General features: G+C 37.7%; 1 protein-coding gene and 1 long non-coding RNA gene across 9 annotated transcripts in view; both read left to right on the top strand.

Moving 5' to 3' along the window:
- Positions 1 to 18,597, top strand: part of ZEB2 (zinc finger E-box binding homeobox 2) — a 133,055-nt gene that overhangs the window by 94,413 nt on the left and 20,045 nt on the right. The window lies entirely within an intron of this gene.
- On the top strand, positions 1,701 to 2,347 carry LOC121150585. Its single transcript, XR_005882995.1, has 2 exons — positions 1,701 to 2,185; positions 2,228 to 2,347. It is a non-coding gene; the product is annotated as an uncharacterized LOC121150585 (long non-coding RNA).

Here is an 18,597-nt window from a genome sequence, read left to right as displayed (position 1 = left end):
GTAGCAATTTTTATTTGAAAAGAGTACAGATATAATTGCAAAATTAGACTGTGCTGTTCCCCTACTAGCCACCACTTGATACCAGCCATCGAGAATTCAAATGACTTGGTATAATTTAGATTGTAAAATGTTGTGTGTTTCTTTTTTTTTTTTCCAGAAAGACAAGTTTCCATGAACAGTCTTTACAAAATTTAGGCATTTGAATTCTTTTTATTCTTTCTTCATTTTTAATTCTCTTATGTATATTAGCCCCTCTAAATATTGATTTTCAGACAGAAATTTTACAGATTTGACAGTTTCATTTATTTTGAATGAGGCTAAAATAGTACAGTACAAACTAAGTTAGATCTTGTTTGACCCCACTAGTGCCCTAGAATCAAATTTTAGGACGTATAACTTTCTCAGTTCTTTCCCAAAACAAAATGACATTTTTTACAATCTTATGTCATCAGTACTAATTTACATCAAGTCAGTGTGTTTATCTCTCTTTTCCTGGGTGAGAATAATTACTCTTAGTGTTTCAAACATTCCCCTACACTAGCATTACAATATTAACAGAGTAGGATTATTTGCTAAGACAAAGTCCAAACTATTTCCACTCAGCTCACATCTGAAAAAAAAGTACAGTTTTATGGAGTTTGGGAAATACATAATTCATGTTCAAATCTTGCTTATATTGATACCAATCATAATATACTATTTATGCTATATTTCTACTTACAATCCCTTTATGAATAACTTAAACAGAACTAGTTTACTTCCCTGGGTACAAAATAAGAGAAAAAAATAAAAAGCAATTGTCATTTTTATTTGTTTGATTAATGTCAACTTAAGGCACAAAATGAAACTTCATATTGTGTTGTTATGGAAAAAGTCTAGGATTAGGAACCAATCATACTAATTTTTAGTTACAACTTGGGAATAGCTAGATTATGGACATGGGAAGTCACTTATTAGATTTGGAACTCAGTATCCACAGCCATAAAATGAATACATAAAGCTGTTTATTTCCTAACAATATGACTAGCTTTAATATTCTGTGCTGCAGGTATACAATTACCATGTAAGACTGGAAACAAGCCAAAAGTACTTTATATAAAAATATAGTAATTAAGAAATATTATCCATTAGATACTACCTATAATGTCCCAATCCATGTGACCAAAAATAGTCTCATATTCCCTTTGAAGATGGATATTTGGCTTGAAACATAAATAAAACCTGTTTTGTAATACCTTTATAAGAAAATGTATCTCACAAAGTGACAATTTGCTAGCCATTTTATACAGCTATAATCTATAGTGAGGATGGGAAAACATTTTTCCTGTACAGAAGGTATAAAAATAAACTTGAATATCCTTTTACCAGACTTTAAGATTGTCTTTTTTTCATACTACTTATTGTTCCTTATGGTTCATATATTTTAAGTCAATAAACAGATCAATATTTTTAAAGATTTTATTTTATTGTTATTTTTATTGTAAAGTCAGATATACAGAGAGGAAGAGAGACAGAGGAAGATCTTCCATCTGACTACTCATTCCCCAAGTAGCCACAATGGCCAGAGCTAAGTTGATCTGAAGCCAGGAGCCCAGAGCCTCTTCTGGGTCTCCCACGCAGGTGCTGGTTACCCTGTCATTGACTGCTTTCCCAGGCCACAAGCAGAGAGCTAGATGAGAAGCACAGCTGCCGGGATTAGAACTGGCACCTATATGGGACCCTGGTGCATGCAAAGTGAGAACCTTAGCCACTAGGCTACCATGCTGGGCCCAATCAATAAGTTTTTATTGAGTGTCTTCAATGTGCATGTAAGGGAAGATGGGCCAAGAAGACAAAACATGGTTGTTATTTAATTTAGGAGATGAGATAAATACATGCAAAAAAATAATTAAGCATAAGTGACACCACTTGATAAAAATGCAACCTGTGACAGCAAGCATAACTGTTCGTATTTCAAAGGTAGGAGAGACCAGAAAACTGGTATTCACATATGGTTTTATGATGCAGGTAGAATTGGAACTTCATCCACTTCAGTAATCAAAGAGGAGTGAGGAAGGGTTCTCCACCAGGGGAGTAGTAACTGACCAAAGAGGGAAGTGTAATATCACTTCAGAGAATGGTGAGTGACTGACTCAGAGAGGCAATTTGTGGAAGAGAAGGCTGGACATTCAAGCTGAAGCCACAGGTAGAGAATATAAAACATCTGATGGAAGAGCTGGGGTCATAGTGAAATAGCATGGCTTCGTTGGGGGTGGACTACATCCAGAGAGAACACGATAATCATTAAGGCTGCATAAGGCCAGAGGGATAAAATCTTGTCCTGTGATGGTGACAACGAAGAAATGAACATGACTGCTGTGGTTTCCAGAGAAGAAATGTCTTCAAGACTACACGTGTGTATGTCTAGAATGAAACAATACTTTTTATTTCTAGTGAATCAGAACACAGATCCAATTTTTAAAAAAGATTTATTTCTTTTTATTGGAAAGTCAGACATACAGAGAGAATGAGAGACAGAGAGGAAGATCTTCCATCTGCTGATTCACTCCCTAAGAGATTGCAATGGCAGAGCTGAGCCAATCCAAAGCCAGGAGGCCAATAGTTTCTTCCGGGTCTCCTACGCAGGTGCAGGGTCCCAAGGCTTTGGGCAGTCCTCAACTGCTCTCCCAGGAGCTCGATGGGAAGTGGAGCTGCCAGGATTAAACCAGTGCCCATATGGGATCCTGAAACGTGCAAGGCGAGGACTTCAGCCACTAAGCTATTGCACCAGGCCTGAAAGATCCAATTTTGACAAGATCTTCAGCCAACCTTTAGATAAATCATTTTTATGTTAAAATCATGGCTAACATGATTTGAGAGTCATGTAAATATTTTTATATAATATTTCACTTCTTGGGATGTAAAGTATGAGATTTACCATTGGCAGTATAATATTGTGAAACAAATAGAGAGCTGATGTGAAAACTTCTAGTGGATAGAAGCGAAAGACATATTCATCAAGAAAATAAAAGTTGAAGGAGAAAGGAGGAAATATAAACATCAGAAACAAAGGGAGAGGATTTGATAAAGGTGTAAATGACCAATGCTTTAAAAGCTTAAAAAACTACAGTGACAGAATGCTGAGTTAGTGTATCCTGCTTGATCATTACAAATTAATTTGTGACCTCCAGTTTTTATCCTTTCGGGGAACTAAAACCTAGAGAATTCTAGAAACTAGAATTGTCCTTTTTGGGAAAAAACAGAAACTCTTCCTAGTTCTAAGTTCTTGATGTCTTATCCTTAGCATCCTTTTGGAATGGAAAATGCATGTTTTATGGTTGAAACTACCTCTTAGATTATTTATTTATGTATTTATTTATTTCAAAGCAAAGTGGATAGAGAAACAGAAAGAAATCTTCTGCCTGCCACTTGATTTTGAAAATAGCCCCCAACAGTGTTACTTCAGACAGAAGTCAGGAGTGAGGGACTCAATCAGTGTCTCTTTCCCATGAGTGACAGAGACTCAAGTACTCGAGCCATCACTTGTAACCTCCCAATATGCACATGAGAAGGAAGTGGTGGTGCGGAGCCAGGCCTCAAACCCAGGCATTCTGACATAGGATACAGACATTCCAGACCAGGGTTTTATCTAATAGGTGCCTATGGCCCATCCCTTGGTCCACTTCTCAGTGGACCATCTTATTCTGTCTTCTCAAGTACCCCCTATCAAGATGCAGTTATTGGCTAATTTTCTGTAGCAATCCCAAGCCATAGTCTTTTTTGCATGAATCTGAGGAGTTTCTGGTTCTTCATCACCACAAGTCTTGAACTGTCTAGATCAGACACGAGAATGTGAGACAGAGAAGTAACAGTTGTACTTCCCTTTCATGCTCTTAGGTTGACATATTTTGGACACCTGGAATAAAAGAGCTAACCAAACATTTTCATCTTCCATTGCTGTGATCTCCCAAAATAGAAGGTCTTTCACTGACTTTTTCTTGAGCCTTCATGCCCTCTTTTGTGTGTGAGACCATACCCTCCCTAGAACACTTTCTTAGTGGCCAGTTCCATTCTTAAAACTCCTTACAACCTTAGTATCTACAGGGCAAAACCCACACTCCTCACTCCCATGTTAAGTGCCATCACTTTCATTCCAATGGTTCTCCAGTCTAATCAGACTGAACCCTTTGGTGATATCAAAATCAGTTACACCAACCTCTGGGTCTCTGCATGTGCTATCGCTCTGGACCCTAATCTCTTATTCCCATTTTTCAAGGCCTCCAAATTCTACACACTCTTTAATCCATCAGATCCAATTTCCCACAAGTGATACTCTTTGAACACCTGGAACCATACCAATCTCTTCCTTCTCTAAAATCCACAGCTTTAATGCATATATCACTAATTTTAGCATGTTTTAGTGTTTGCATTTATTTCACCTAGATTTCATGAAGACAAAACATTTCTCCACCTGAAAAATGTACTAAATTGTCATGATATCTGTGTCACAGAATTGTCAAGGTAGTTAAAAAAATATCTATATGTTGATATTAGTAAGTTGCCAAGCATTTTGGTTACAGGCAAAGGAAGTCAGCACAGCATAGCACACAACTATGTTTTCTTTTCCCGCAGCAGAATTAGAGTCATAATGCAGTTGACATGTACCAACATAAAGTATTGTAAATCCTGATTTAAAATAATGACTTTGTATCTTGCATATTCACACTGGTTTTTAAAGGGAGGGAGAAAAATGCTTTAATGTATAGGATAATGAACACCTTTTTTTTTTTTTAACAAAACCCTGTTACAATCAGCTAGAATTCAAGTTCAGGATAAAATTGTGAGATAATATTTTTTAAAGTGTATGAGAAAGCTGTTTTCTAAGATTAGAGAAATGAAAAACTTGGGAGTGTCACAAACCCAAGTCTGCCTCCGAAGTAGCAATAACAGTGCAGTGGAATCATTAATGTTAATGCAGTTCCATGTACATGTCAAGACTCAAATAGGCCCCTGATGTTTTCCTCTTTGAGTGTGAAAAAGTCATATTTACTCAGGCAGCCTTGTACTCTAGTTATAAAAGGTTATTAATAACCACCTGTATCTTCACTTCTTTGGCTGGGGACGAAAAAAAAAAAAAACCTTTTATCTAGAAATTGAGTGATTTCAATTTAGGTCCCAGTTCTTAATCTCACACAAGAGAAGTCTTATAAAAAAAAAAACTAACTATATAGACTCTAATTATAACCACTAAACAGACCTTTATGATTCTAGACATAATATACAAATTATTTTACATATGAAAGGCAACAAATTTTTGGAATTCCCCAAATTCTAGAGTCATAGAACCTACGTTGGAATTTTGTCACTTTCAATTACTAGTGAAACGAACTTGAGTATGTAATTGAAAAGCCTTCATTTCTTTTTTTTTTTTTTATTATTTTATTACATTGCATCATGAGACACAGTTTTACAGGCACTGGGATTCCACCCTCCCCTCCCCAAAACCTGCTCCCCCCCCACCATGGTGGATTCTTCCATCTTGTTTCATTACCACAGATCAAATTCAGTCGAGATTTTTTTTCCTTGCGAGCATCTACAAAACATAGAGTCCAGCATCTTATTGTGCAGATAAGTTCATCAGTTTCATGGGGAGACAGTTTCTGGTCTGAAGGTACAGCCGAAAGAGTATCATCCCAATCAATTGAAAGCCCCGACATTATATCAGTAACAATTTATAACGTACCAGAATTAGTTGAAATGATATTGTGTAACCAGCATGTTCAAAGAGAGAGAGAGAAAACAACAACAACAAAAAAAAGAGTACAAGTTCTGAACCACATCCTATCACTTCTACATTGACATTACAATTATTAGTTTATATACAGCTGGGTTCTATACACCTTAAAATGGCTATAGATTACTATTCAGCTGTCTCATGTCTATTTTAATTTTAGTATTTAGCAGTTCATAGTGTTGAAGCCTGATTTTGCAGAACCTGGCTGTTTTTCGGGTAGTCTAGCTCTATAACTGTAACAAGACATATGTCAACAGTTTAGGTGAACGGTTTTAGGAGGGGTGTGCAGAGAAATCCTCCATACCCTAGTGAGGAGCAACCAATCTTTGTGTCCCACCCAGTGAGTTATAAGTGCATCCCCCTGCCCATTTCCTGTTTCTAAGCTTTCCTCGCTGTTCTCCATCTATTCTAGGTTTTGTTTGTTTGTTTGTTTGTTACTTTGTTTTGAGGGGTTTCTGAAGCAATCCTGATGGTCATTACCCCACTCTCTCTCATAAAGCCTTCATTTCTACATCATTAAAATGGAATTATAATTCCCAATGCAGAAGGCTCCATTGCAAGGATTAAATGACATGACATTAAAGCACCTAGTTCAATTCCTAACATAAGCTGGGTGCTCATCTAGTTTTATTTTGTTAGGGCAGATGGTTTGTTTGCATCAAGAAATAAGCATTTTTTTCATTAATTAATGAGTTAATTATAAACTGTATCCTCTTTCAACATGGTTCCTCATTAACTTCTCTAGAAAACAAATATATGATATTTAACAAATTTTGTAATTAAAGGACTGGTCAATTATTTTGAGAGCATTGGAACCAACGTCATGGCAGAACAGTTAAGCCATCACTTAAGATGCCTGCATATTGTACCAAAGCACCAGTTTAAGCCCCAGCTGCTTCGTTTCTGAACCAGCCCCCTGCTAAAGCACTTGGGAAGGCATCAGATGAAGGCCCAAGTCCTTGGAACCCAGCCATCCATGTGGGAGAGTAGGAAGGAGTTCTGAGCTCCTCGTTTGAGCCTGGACCATCCCTGGCAGCTTTAGCCGTATGGAGGGTGAATCAGTGGATGGAAGATCTCCCTCTCTTCAGCCCTCTTCTCTCCCTACCAGACTGTTTTTCAAATAAAGAAATATTTTAAAATATTTTTGAGAGCCTTTGCCAATTAAATTTCTATAGTATTCTAGAAAACTAAATAGACAAATTTTAAGATATTTTCCCTATCCTTTTAGTACATTTTCAGTTCAAATATGTAGGTGAAGAAGTTGCTTTGTTTCCTACCTCATCTTCATCTTTCTCTAACTTCTCTATATTAATTAGAGGAAAGAGATTTAATTGTCTTTATAATGTTCATGTATTGTAATGATGATGAAGATGGTCGAAGGTATTTTCTGTATCTGATAATAAACTAATGTTGAGAATTATGTATTTTTTCTCCCCTTCTTACTCTTGATAACAATAGGTTAACAAATGACTCATCGTTACCCCTGTTGACACCCTCCGCGATGCTTAGCTTTTTTTCCAGCTGAGTATCCTTTGTGTGCCATCAGTTGAACTGAATCTTGACAAAGCAGTTTCAAGAAAACAGAAGATTTAAATATTGCCTTTAAGGGACTCAAGATTTTATGCTACCAATAGGAAAACCAAACATGTAATAATTGGAAGACAAAATTTATAAATAAATAATTATAGGATTGCTAGCTGTTTTAACAAGGATTGCTAACTGAGATCCTACTACGTGCAAGGCATTTTGTTAGGCAAAATGAAAAATGACTTAAATAAAGAGTCATCATTACCACTAAAGGTTTACACGCAGTTTGGTCTATGAAACAACGGTGGATGAAAAAGAGGTGTTTAAAATAGTTAGCACAGTGTTTGAACATAATAATGCTTATTATTATTTATGACAATATGTAGATTATGATGCTTTATTTAAGATACAAGCTATATAGATTCAAACAGTGTTCCAGGATTTGTGACAGAGTACAGTGTCAAGAAATAGGACCATAGAGATACATCTTAACCTTGTTGTTAATTTCAGGGAAGGTTTTCTTCAGAATAGTGGCTTGATGAACATTCCCCTGTGCAACAGAATAATGAAAGGCAGAAAGGCTGAAAATGCAAAAAGAGGACTGAGTTAAAGGGAACTTTCAGGAAAAGTACGGTGAAATTGCTTTTAGTGGTAGCCATGGTACTGAACAAGGGTGTGTGTGTGTATAAGAGAGAGGGAGAAAGATATTCCACCAATATGATCAGAAGAAGGGAGAATGATGGCAAAATGGTGAAAAGCAGTAAGGTGGGCCACGGAATTTACTCCATACTGGTTGCATTCTGAAGTAGGTATGAAAGAGATCATCAGCAGGAAAGGAATGGAGGCCCGATCAGAATATCAAAGATCAGAAATTTGGAGAAATTGCTCTGCACAGTCTAGGGAGATTCAGTTATCATCAGGAAAGAATATCTGATTTGATTTGGAATTAGACTATACATAATTTATGGTTTTTTTACACACATTTGATACTCTAGAAACAGAAATTGTAGGTCTTAATTTTGCAAGGAAATAGTGATATGAGAATAAAGAACTAGGATAGAAGCTAAGATCTTGTGCTGACCACCTTTTGAGTCATAAAGTTTCTCAGAATCATTCAAATGGTAGCCTGGGGGAAAATACAGACATAGGAAAGGCACTATTTTACTTTCACTCTAAGGGAAACATCCTGTAGTTTGATGGGAATAATGAATGATTTTAGACTTCACAACTTCACAGGTAAAGAAAGGATGTTCTTCATGGACTGGGGTTGTTTGCTTATCTTCATATTCCCCTTCAGGGACAGTGGCAAATGTTGACAGATACATTGTTGGTTGGATAAATGAATCAGCAGATAAATACATGTTGAACAAGTTGTTAAAGCAGAAAGGCTGGTTTGAAATGGTAGAATGCGTTAAGGAATCTGTTGACCCACAAGTCTGGCTCTGTGTGTCAAAATAGATGAAAGCAGGAATAATGCTTCAGGAAAGACCAGTGAGGGATGGGATATTATCAAGGGATGACATAGTTTCATTTCATCTAGAGAAGTGGAACATGTGTAGGACGATAGCAATAAGCAAGTGGGGGGAAAGCAAGTAGTATGTGAAATGAGAAAACAAAATAAACCGTAAATTTAGTTCTTCTTTGGTTTTGAGTCCTAAATTAAACTGGAGACACTTTTATAGTTTACTGTAACCTTAAAATATCAAATAAACTAATAGCTAATGAAATCCACCTTCATATTTTGCTTCGGAAAGTTATTCTTTGAGAGGCAGGGAGAGTAAGACAGACAAACCGACAGAGGGGTCCCCCCCCACACACATTTTACTCATCAAATGCCTGCAACAGATTGCAGCTGGCGATGAAACTGGGCTTCTGAGAATAATCCAGGTCTCCTCTTTGGATAATGAGGATACATCTGCATACGCTGTCACCAACGAATCCTGGAGTCTATATTAGCTGGAGTTGGAAGTCAACTGGAGTATGGAACACCTGTTCTCAAATATGGGTATTACTAACCAGCCCAATGCTCACCCTTAAAGAGAAATTGTTAAATAACTGTCTAAAAGTGGAATATTAGAAGAACCTTTATTTTATTAGAAGACCCTTTTTCCCAACTGACCCAGCCTTAGTTACTCAATATAAACAAAACAATGAAATAAATACCAGGGAATCAAAAGAGAATGAATGGGAGAAAAAGCTAGAAAAAGTTAAATGTTAGATATTATATATGTATTTAAAATTACTCATTCCAAGATACTTTCATAGTTGATATTTGGAATCACTTGCAATGTCATTGTGATCTTTTCTACATCTAAGACCTAATGTGATGAAGAATTTTTAAAATGAAGTACTCTCTGTCTGCTTCTCTTTCCCTCATTTTGAGTCATTATGATATAATGTAAAGAGCAATAAGCTCCAAATTAGGATGTGTAAGCTCTCTATCCAACTCTTTCTGAAACTAGTTATGTAACTTTTCATAAATCATTAACCTCACCATACCTCAGCTGTATCATTAGTTAAATGAGAAAATCAGGTTAGAAATTGTGGACTAAACCCACTGCAACTTTTTTTCTATTACCTTGTACCAGACAGCATGAACAAACAAAACCAAAAGCTACACTTAGCATGACAGAAAGAGAATGGATGGTTTTGACAGAATTGTACAAGGGGCAGCCAGCATGCCACATGCTCGAGCTGCACAGTTGCACAAAAAGAGCCTCACATCTGATCGGCTTTGCTGTTGTTTTGAAACTTTTTAAAAAGGATTATTTATTTATTTTTATTGGAAAGTCAGACTACAAAGAGAAGGAAAGACAGAGAAAAAGATCTTCCATCCAATGGTTCACTCCCTAAGTGGCCAGAATGACCAGAGCTGAGCTGATCAGAAGACAGGAACCATAGGCCTCTTCCGGGTCTCCCACATGGGTGCAGGGTCCCAAGGCTTTGGGCCATCCTCGACTACTTTCCCAGACCACAAGCAGGGAGCTGGATAAGAAGTGGAGCAGCTGAGATATGTACTGGCACCCATTTGGGATCCTGGCGGGTACCAGGCAAGGACTTTAGCCTTGCTATTAGGCTATGTCACTGGGCCTGCTGTTTTGAAACTTTTAACAATTCTTGAATGAGCAGCTTAGCAGCTTTACATTTTCCCTAAACCTTAGAAATCATAAAGCCAGTCTTAATGATACATCATAAAATATATTAGAATGATAGAGGAGTATAAGCCAGAATAGGAAGAAATAAGCTCAAATTTCACTACATAAAGTATAGAAATATGAATGTAAGTTAGGTCCTTCATGGAGAATCTCCAGAGCAATTAGATCCTAAGTAAAACAGCGAGACCTGTTTTGAAAACCTTGCCTGAAAAAGAAGAGCAGCAGTGTTTAGAACTCTTTAAGCATGAATGTTGCAAATTATGAGGCCAGGGTTGCCGCATGGTTGTTGTAAATTGCACCTGCAGTGCTGGTATCCCATCAGGGTGTCTATCCAAGTCCCTGCTACTCCACACCTGTTGGTGTGCCTCAGAAAGCAGCGGCAGACGATTGGGCCTCTGCACCCTCATGGGAGACCTTTAGGAAGCACCTGGCTTCCTTGGCCTGGCCCAGCTCTGGCCATTGCAGCCAGGTGAGCTAGTGGATAGCAGATCTTTGTCTCTGTTCCTGCCTGCTCTCTGTGGTTCTGCTTTTCAAATAAACCATTTTTTTTTAAGTGTGAATCATATTATTAACATGGAAGAAAGTAAGAGGAAGAGCGAAAAAGTTTTTGCACCTTTCTTCTAACTTCCAATTCCCCTTATCCCTTTTACATGTAGCTTAGATTAAATTTAAACGAACTGGCTCTCTTACTTGAGTAACTAATGCTGTGTAAGACTGATCATAAGGTATTTCTCAGCAACTGTTGAGTGAATATACAATGTTAGTCAGTTGTACAGGATCAGATCATTCAATCAGTACTTAATAGGGAAGGCGTTGTTCTGTGATAAAGCGTGTCACTTTCTCCGTATCTTTGTCACATTTTTACAGCTTGACAGAGTTTAGTCATTCAGGCAGATACTTGTCGTGGAAATCATCGTTTTCAAAATTTCTAGTTCATGTAATACAGTGAGCTTTACAAACTAGAGAAGGAGACACATTCTGAAAGGAGAGAAACAGAAGTAGCACTTGGCGGCTTGGACAGGCAGAGGGTCATTTTCAGACTGTAATCAGCATACACCAAGAAGAGCCTGTTACTTCCTGGCTAATGAATGCTGTGGTTTTATTAGCTTTGTTTGCGATTAGGAGCAGCTATCTCCACTTCACAGCAAGAGTTCCCACAAGAAATAACCGATATCCCAAGCTTCTCCAGTGCTTCCTTCCTTCATTCACAAATATTTAATAAGCACCGTTTTTCTTGTGCTGTTGCCTGTGGTTCCCAGGCACCTCCAAAGTTGCTCTTCTGAGCTGTATATGTGGTGCTTCCATCAGGAAGCTGTGCTGTTTTGTGTTTTTAATTGAAAAGAGTATAGATACAACTCTCTAGGCTTAGCCAGTGAATAAAATTGATTAGTGTAATTAATTAATTGAAATTATGAAAATTTGAGGGTGGTCCCCAAAGCACACATAGTCTGAATTTGCAGATTAGGAAGTTAAGACTGAAAAACATGAACTGACTGAAAACAATGAGTCCAAGGACCCTGAGCCTGATCTAACAACTGAATTGTCCCATAAAAGTGTGTCCTACGTACCGTGTTATGTCCTAGGGACATACGATGCAAAAGACATTGTCCATGCCTCTTTTAGTTCCTGAATGTGTAAGTGAAAGACTGCAATGTGGTGAGATAAACTCGATGACAACACGATGTAGGCCACATTCTGTCAGTCAAGGACAAGAGCTCAGAGCTCATAAAGACCTACCTGACATGGGAGTAATTCCGGAATGTTCCCTGCATCCATGCTACCCACTGTTGCATTCAGCCCTGTGAGGCAGAGGATTGAATTCCTAGAGCTGCGGTTCTTGAACTGCGTGTGTGTCAGAATTTCCTCAATGGCTTCTTAAAACCCAGACTGTCGATTCCGCAGGGCTGGGGTGGGACCCAAGAATTTGCATTTTGAACAAGTTCCTAGATGATACTGATGCTGCTGGTCTAGGGACCACATTTTGCAAACCGCTGACCATCCCAGCATAAACCACTAACTGTGTGTGTGTGTCTGTGAAAATCACATGAAATGAGTACTAGAAATCACCTTACTCCATAAATCTCCTGTAAAATGTGACAGAGTAAATGAAATAATTTTAATAATATATCAACTCCAAACTTTTGGTTTATGCAATAATGCACGTTTTGTCTAGTTTGAAATTAAGAAGCAAACTTCAAGGACTCTGCTTCATTCTGTACCTGCACACAGCAATCCGACTTGTCTAAGGATAGCCGCTTCTAAATCCTGATCTTCACAATGACCAAATAGAATATCTCACTTCCAAATGAGACCATTTTCCTCATAGACCACTTCCTGCTGTTTAGCGAGCTAGTCAATGCTGCAGATTGCTACGAATTTTCACCCCCTGGGCATACTTCACCTTGTTCTTCTTCTTCTTTTTTTAAAGTCTTATTTATTTTTTAATGGAAAGTCAGAATATACAGAGAGGAAGGGAAACACAGAGGAAGATCTTCAATCTGTTAGTTCATTCCAGAGCTCATTCCACTCAGAGTTCATTCCATTCGGCCAGAGCTGAGCTGATCCAAAGCCAGGAGCCAGGAGCCAGGAAACTCGCCCTTGTCCCCTATGCAGGTGCAGGGTCCAAGGCCCTTGGTTGTCCTTGACTGCTTTCCCAGGCCACAAGCAGGGAGCTGGATCGGAAGTGGGGCCTTCAGGACATGAACTGGCGCAAGGCCTCACCTTGCTCTTTTAAAGTTCCTTGATATGGGGACTTCTCACTGGCATCTAAGTGTGCATACCTCCGAGCAAGCAGAGTCAGAGTAGAGGTGTAGCAAGCAGCCAAGATGCTGTCCTCATTCCCAGGGAGACAACAAAACTTCTCCATTGCTCTTGACGACCCTTCCCTGTTTTCTGTTTCTGTTTTCTTTTCTTTTCTTTTTTCTGTTTTCTTTTCTTTTTTCTTTCTTTTCTTCTTCTTTTATTTTTTTTTTCTAACTGGAAAGACAGATATAGAGTAGGAGAGACATAGAAGGTCTTCCATCCATTGATTCACTCCTCCCTAAATGGCCACAACAGGCAGAGCTGAGCTGATCTGAAGCTAGGAACCAGGAGCTTCTTTTGGGTCTCCCACGTGGGTGCAAGGTCCCAAGGCTTTGCGTCATCCTTAAGTGTTTTCCCAAGCCACAGGCAGGGAGCTGGATGGAACCAGGGCTGCCAGGATTAGAATCAGCATCCACATGGGATCCTGGCACATGCAAAGCGAGGACTTTAGCGACTAGGATACCTCGCCGGGCCCTCCCTGGTTTCATAGATGCCTCTGTACCAGTCAGAGGCTCGGGGGACTACACATGAGTCTGCATGGTGAGAAAAAAATCCTCCTCTTTCCTCATGGCTCTTCTCAGATGTCTAGTGCCAATATGTGTTTTGGGAGCTTGCAAAAAATTGCACCCATACATTTTAATGATAAAGTGCTTATATCCATTAATTAGCCAATTTTAAACAAAGTAGCCCTGAGAGTTTATATACTTCAACAAATGTTGCCTATGTGCCTCTTTAAACTTAATAACAATAATATAATAATATGAATGATTAAATTGAAAATATTTCTCTGTATTTTCTTATCATGATGACACAATTTTAAAAAGAGCATGAAAACATTTTTCTAGATTTGTAATTGCATCTACAGGTCCATTTTTTCTTGACAGAAATGAGCGAAAGTCAGATTCTATGACAACTATGGAAGTCCCATATTATCAAGATAGTACATATATATGTTTCCTTACTATTCATACATGTATTTCTGAGTCTTCATATTAGAAAATTACAGCTATTTTATTTGTATTCTCCATAAATGTGAGTCACTGAAATTGAAACAAGCTATCAGTGAGCACCATATCTGCCTCCCCAAGCATACTCCCTGGCAAGGACAGGCACTCAGTAACAAGTTATTAAGCAAAGGGAAGGATGAATGAGTCTCCTCCACTTTAACATAAACTTGCCCCAGCCCCTGTAGACCTTCCAAGATATTTTCTTTTCCAAAATAGTTATTTATTCATTGTAATGTTTATTAAAATGGTTTAATGTAATGTTCAATACAGTTCTTCAATGTTTTTGGAAATTAAAAACAGGTAGGACATAGAAACAATCATAAGGTGCTTGTTTCTTTGTGTGAGCATATATACTTGTTATGAATGAAGAGGATATATCACAAAGGGAAACAGAAGGGGAAAAGAATAAACATTAGGGCAGCATCATAATTTAGCTGCCTATAAACACTAAGGAAAACCCATTTTTAATTGTCTTTCAGTAAATATCCTGAAACAACTGAATTATAGGGTGCTAAGTTGGGGACTAATATTTTTTGATTCAGGAATCTGTTAACGTTTTCTGTTTTTAGTCAATATTTTTTAAAGTTAATCTGCACTGATATTTATCATTATCTATTCTAAAACATCAATATCTACCAAGAGTAGTTATAAACAAATTTATGAAATTATTATTTATATTTTAGAAACATTAGTAGGAAAGACTAACCTATTTCTAACAATACTGGTGCTTCCTTAACTAGAAGGGGTCTAGAAATTTATCGTAACAATAATAAAACATATGTGGCCATGGGGCAGCATTTTTAATTAATGAAGTTCTTTTTGGGGGGGGAGGGGTTAGAGAAAATGCACCTGACCTTAGGGAAGCTTGAACTATTTGCAAGACATTAGGGTAAATTTTAGGACTAAATGCAAAATCTCTGGAGGAGGTGTGAGGAGACGTTACTTGAGATTTTTTTGTGAATTTTTGTTATGGTTTGATCATAAATACCATGCAAATATCCTTTGTCAGTGTATTTTGGCAGTTCTTCCAGGAGACCAGGGAATGAAGAGGATTACAGAGGGGAGGGAAATGAGGTTGATTTTATACTGCAAAAATGCAGTAGGGAATTCTCTAACTTTCTTGCAAATTTTCCATTTCATTCTTTTGTCCACTCCACCATATTACAAAATCTTTGAGAAAACAAAAACACAAACCTCCAAATACAATCTAAACTTCATCTTCCTCAACAATCTTGAGTAGAGTCAGAGTTTAACCCCATCATTTATTCTAGCACTATGACAGCAGTTAGGGTATGCTGATGTCAGGATATGAGGCTGGACCTACATCCACAAGTCAATTGGATGCTGGTATTGAAAGAACACAGTTTATCAGACTGTGAAATCAGGTAGGACCTAATTATTGTGAAAAAAATGATATGATGTGGTGTACCAGATTATATTAATTTAGCATTCCAATAAAGGCATGATTCCAACAAAAAGAGAAACTAAAACATAACCAAATGGAAAAGGAAGCTTGATTCTAAAACTCTTCAGAGAATTTACAGTAGAGCCACTGGAAGATGTGGCATGGCCCCAGGAATGAGGAGAGCTACAATACTGTCTGCAATGCCATCTTGTTTGCGCCCTTCCTTCTTCATAAGTCGTCTTTCTCTTGATGGGAAATAGCCGTTACTTTTTTATTTTGTAACTACAGTTGCTAGAGGAGCAGGAGGATTTCCCTGATGCTGTTTTGGGAATGAAGTCCTAAAATTTTAGGAGAGATACTGAATGTAATTGGATCTATTGGTTACCCTTGAACCAATCAATGGTTTGAGTGGGAAAGTGGAGTACTAGGACTGACCAACTTTGGGCAGGGATAATTAACTGTGTCTCAGAGAGCAGGCTCATGCTGGAATACAGCAGTTCTTTTGAGTACCAATAATAGTGCTTGGCAATAGAGAAACAACCAATCTCAGGCAAAGGAGAATGTTGTAGTGCTGGGTGGAAAACTGAATGTTAACAGTAACCCCAGAAACAAACCACATTATATCTGAATTAGTTATAATTAGCTCACAGAGAGTTTAACTCAAGCCCACTAAAGTTATGAAATATATAACTCAATATATGAAATATATAACCAATAGCATGTTTATACAACAGAAAGCAAAATCCTTCTGGAGCAAATAGGTTTAAGTGATTGCCATCATCTTCAGCAAGCCCTTTGTGGACACATACATGGCCTCATCAAATCCTTGCAAGTGTTTATGATGTGCATTATACAGTTTTTCATGGAATTGTTCTGCAATTATCTGAGTATTCTACTCAACTGTAGATATCATATTTCAGGTTTCCTTCTACTGGAAGAGCTCTACACTGAGATTAGTGTTAAGAATATAATTTATGCACATTCATTCATAAATGATTCTTAAGAGCCTCCTTATTTCCAGGCAACAAATTCAGTATTCAGGATTCAAAATGATCAAAGATTATCCTTATGAGAGTGTATGATTTGATGCCTTTTGTCCCCATCAACCTTGACATAGAAATCCAGCACAGCCAAATTTGATCTAGCAACCGAATTGCCTCTCCAAACACCAGTAGTCCATCTAGATGCAGTTTAGCTTGCCTATCCAGAAAAAAATCAGAATTTTCTTCCCTTTTAAGCCAAAAGGCTATTAATGCAAATCCAATTAAATTTGCATTTGATTACATTTCTGATGGAAACATTCATATGCAAATGAAAATTCATGCAAAGATAGCCAGATAATTCCAATAGTTGCTGAAATATCAAGATAAAATTGAGATATTAAATGTACATCTATCCATGTTTACTAGGTTACACTAAGGTCATCAAGTGTGATGCTGTTCTCAAAAAAAATTTTTGTCTTATACATTCAGTTTGGTATGAGTTCAAAAAGGGGCTATTATATTACTTTTGACAGTCATAGTACTAGAAAAGAAGTCAGCTACTGGTACAATCAAGCAAGTTATTTAAAAAAGTTGATCTTCAACTCACCATTTTGTCCCCTTTATTTTTGTTGTCATTAAAAATAAAAGGCGGTTTTGATAGATCTAAAGTTATTTTGAGCCAATACAATGAGCAAGTGGTTTGTGCAAGTTGGCAGTTTTCACATACTCCCCGAGGGACCCAATGATGCGGGTTAAATGATGTCATCACAGTCACCGCCAGTAAGTCTCCTTTGGAAAGCATCCATGGCATTACAATAGAACAGCAGACAAAAATGACCCTAACTAATGTTACTGTTCTGCTAAACCCCAATAGGAAAATATCAAAGCAACATTTTAATATATAATGTTTTACTCCACTGTTGCACCTTCCAAACCTAATACTGAGGGAATCTGTCTGCTGTTCTTGCTAAACTCAACAGAAGTTGGAGTGGCCAAAAGGAAAGTTCCTAGCATTCAGGAGTGTTGGTACATATCTCACCAATTATAACTGCCCCATTTTCCTTTTGTTGTATACCACACATTTGGCCACAGTTGCAAATCTTTTTAGAATTCTAGTATTCCCTTCTTTGGTGACTGGAAATCCTCCAACTGAGGGAGGTTTCTTAGCATCTCGCGTTTCAGCAAACCCAGTCTTTCCCCAAGTTTTTAGGAATTATATTTAAGAATCTTTCCAATTCAGCTACTTTGTCATCTCGTCACCATTGCTTATTCTATATATTTTGCTTGGTAGAGCCTTTCCCAGAATTTGCTCTTCTCTTCTTCTAATCCCTGATACACTATAGCCAGTGCTGCCAATTAGAAATGCAAATCATTGCAATTTCATCCAACCACACTCCTTGATTAATACTCTTCAATGACTTCCTGTTTCTCTTGGAATAAAAACCCAAATTAAATCCTCAATGGGACATTACCCTGCCCACTACATGTTGTGTTTCTGCCTGCCTCTCCTGGGGCTCACCTCTCACTCTCTGGGTCCCAGTGCTTTCCTTTCGGATCTTAAATTATCTCCTACCCTTTCCAGTCATTACATCCTTGCATACAGTCTTCTTCCCCAGGTTATAAAGTTAGGAAGCTTTATGTTTCCTAGATCACACTGTGTCTTTCTGTTAACTTCTTGATACGACTGTACAACTTTCTTCTGCAATACTTACTCAAGTTCATAATGATGTATTTATTTCTGAGGTGCTATCAGTTATATTAATCTTCCTCAAGGCTGCCTGACAGATGAGAGTAGATCTATTCTTTGCTTACCAGAGCAAGACAAGATGCCTCACACATACCAGGCATTCAGTAAATACTTGCTGAATTAATGGAAGGTTCCACTTTCTATTCTTCTCGTTTAAAGATCAACAAATACATCACAGTGAAAGGGAGCAACCATTAA

This window comes from Ochotona curzoniae, unplaced genomic scaffold (genome assembly GCF_017591425.1).
Source record: "Ochotona curzoniae isolate NIBS_2020 unplaced genomic scaffold, NIBS_Ocur_1.0 contig_2210, whole genome shotgun sequence".
In the NCBI taxonomy this organism is placed as follows: domain Eukaryota; kingdom Metazoa; phylum Chordata; class Mammalia; order Lagomorpha; family Ochotonidae; genus Ochotona; species Ochotona curzoniae.
Note: the sequence above shows the minus strand (reverse complement) of the source record. Positions and strands in the feature narration are given on the sequence as shown.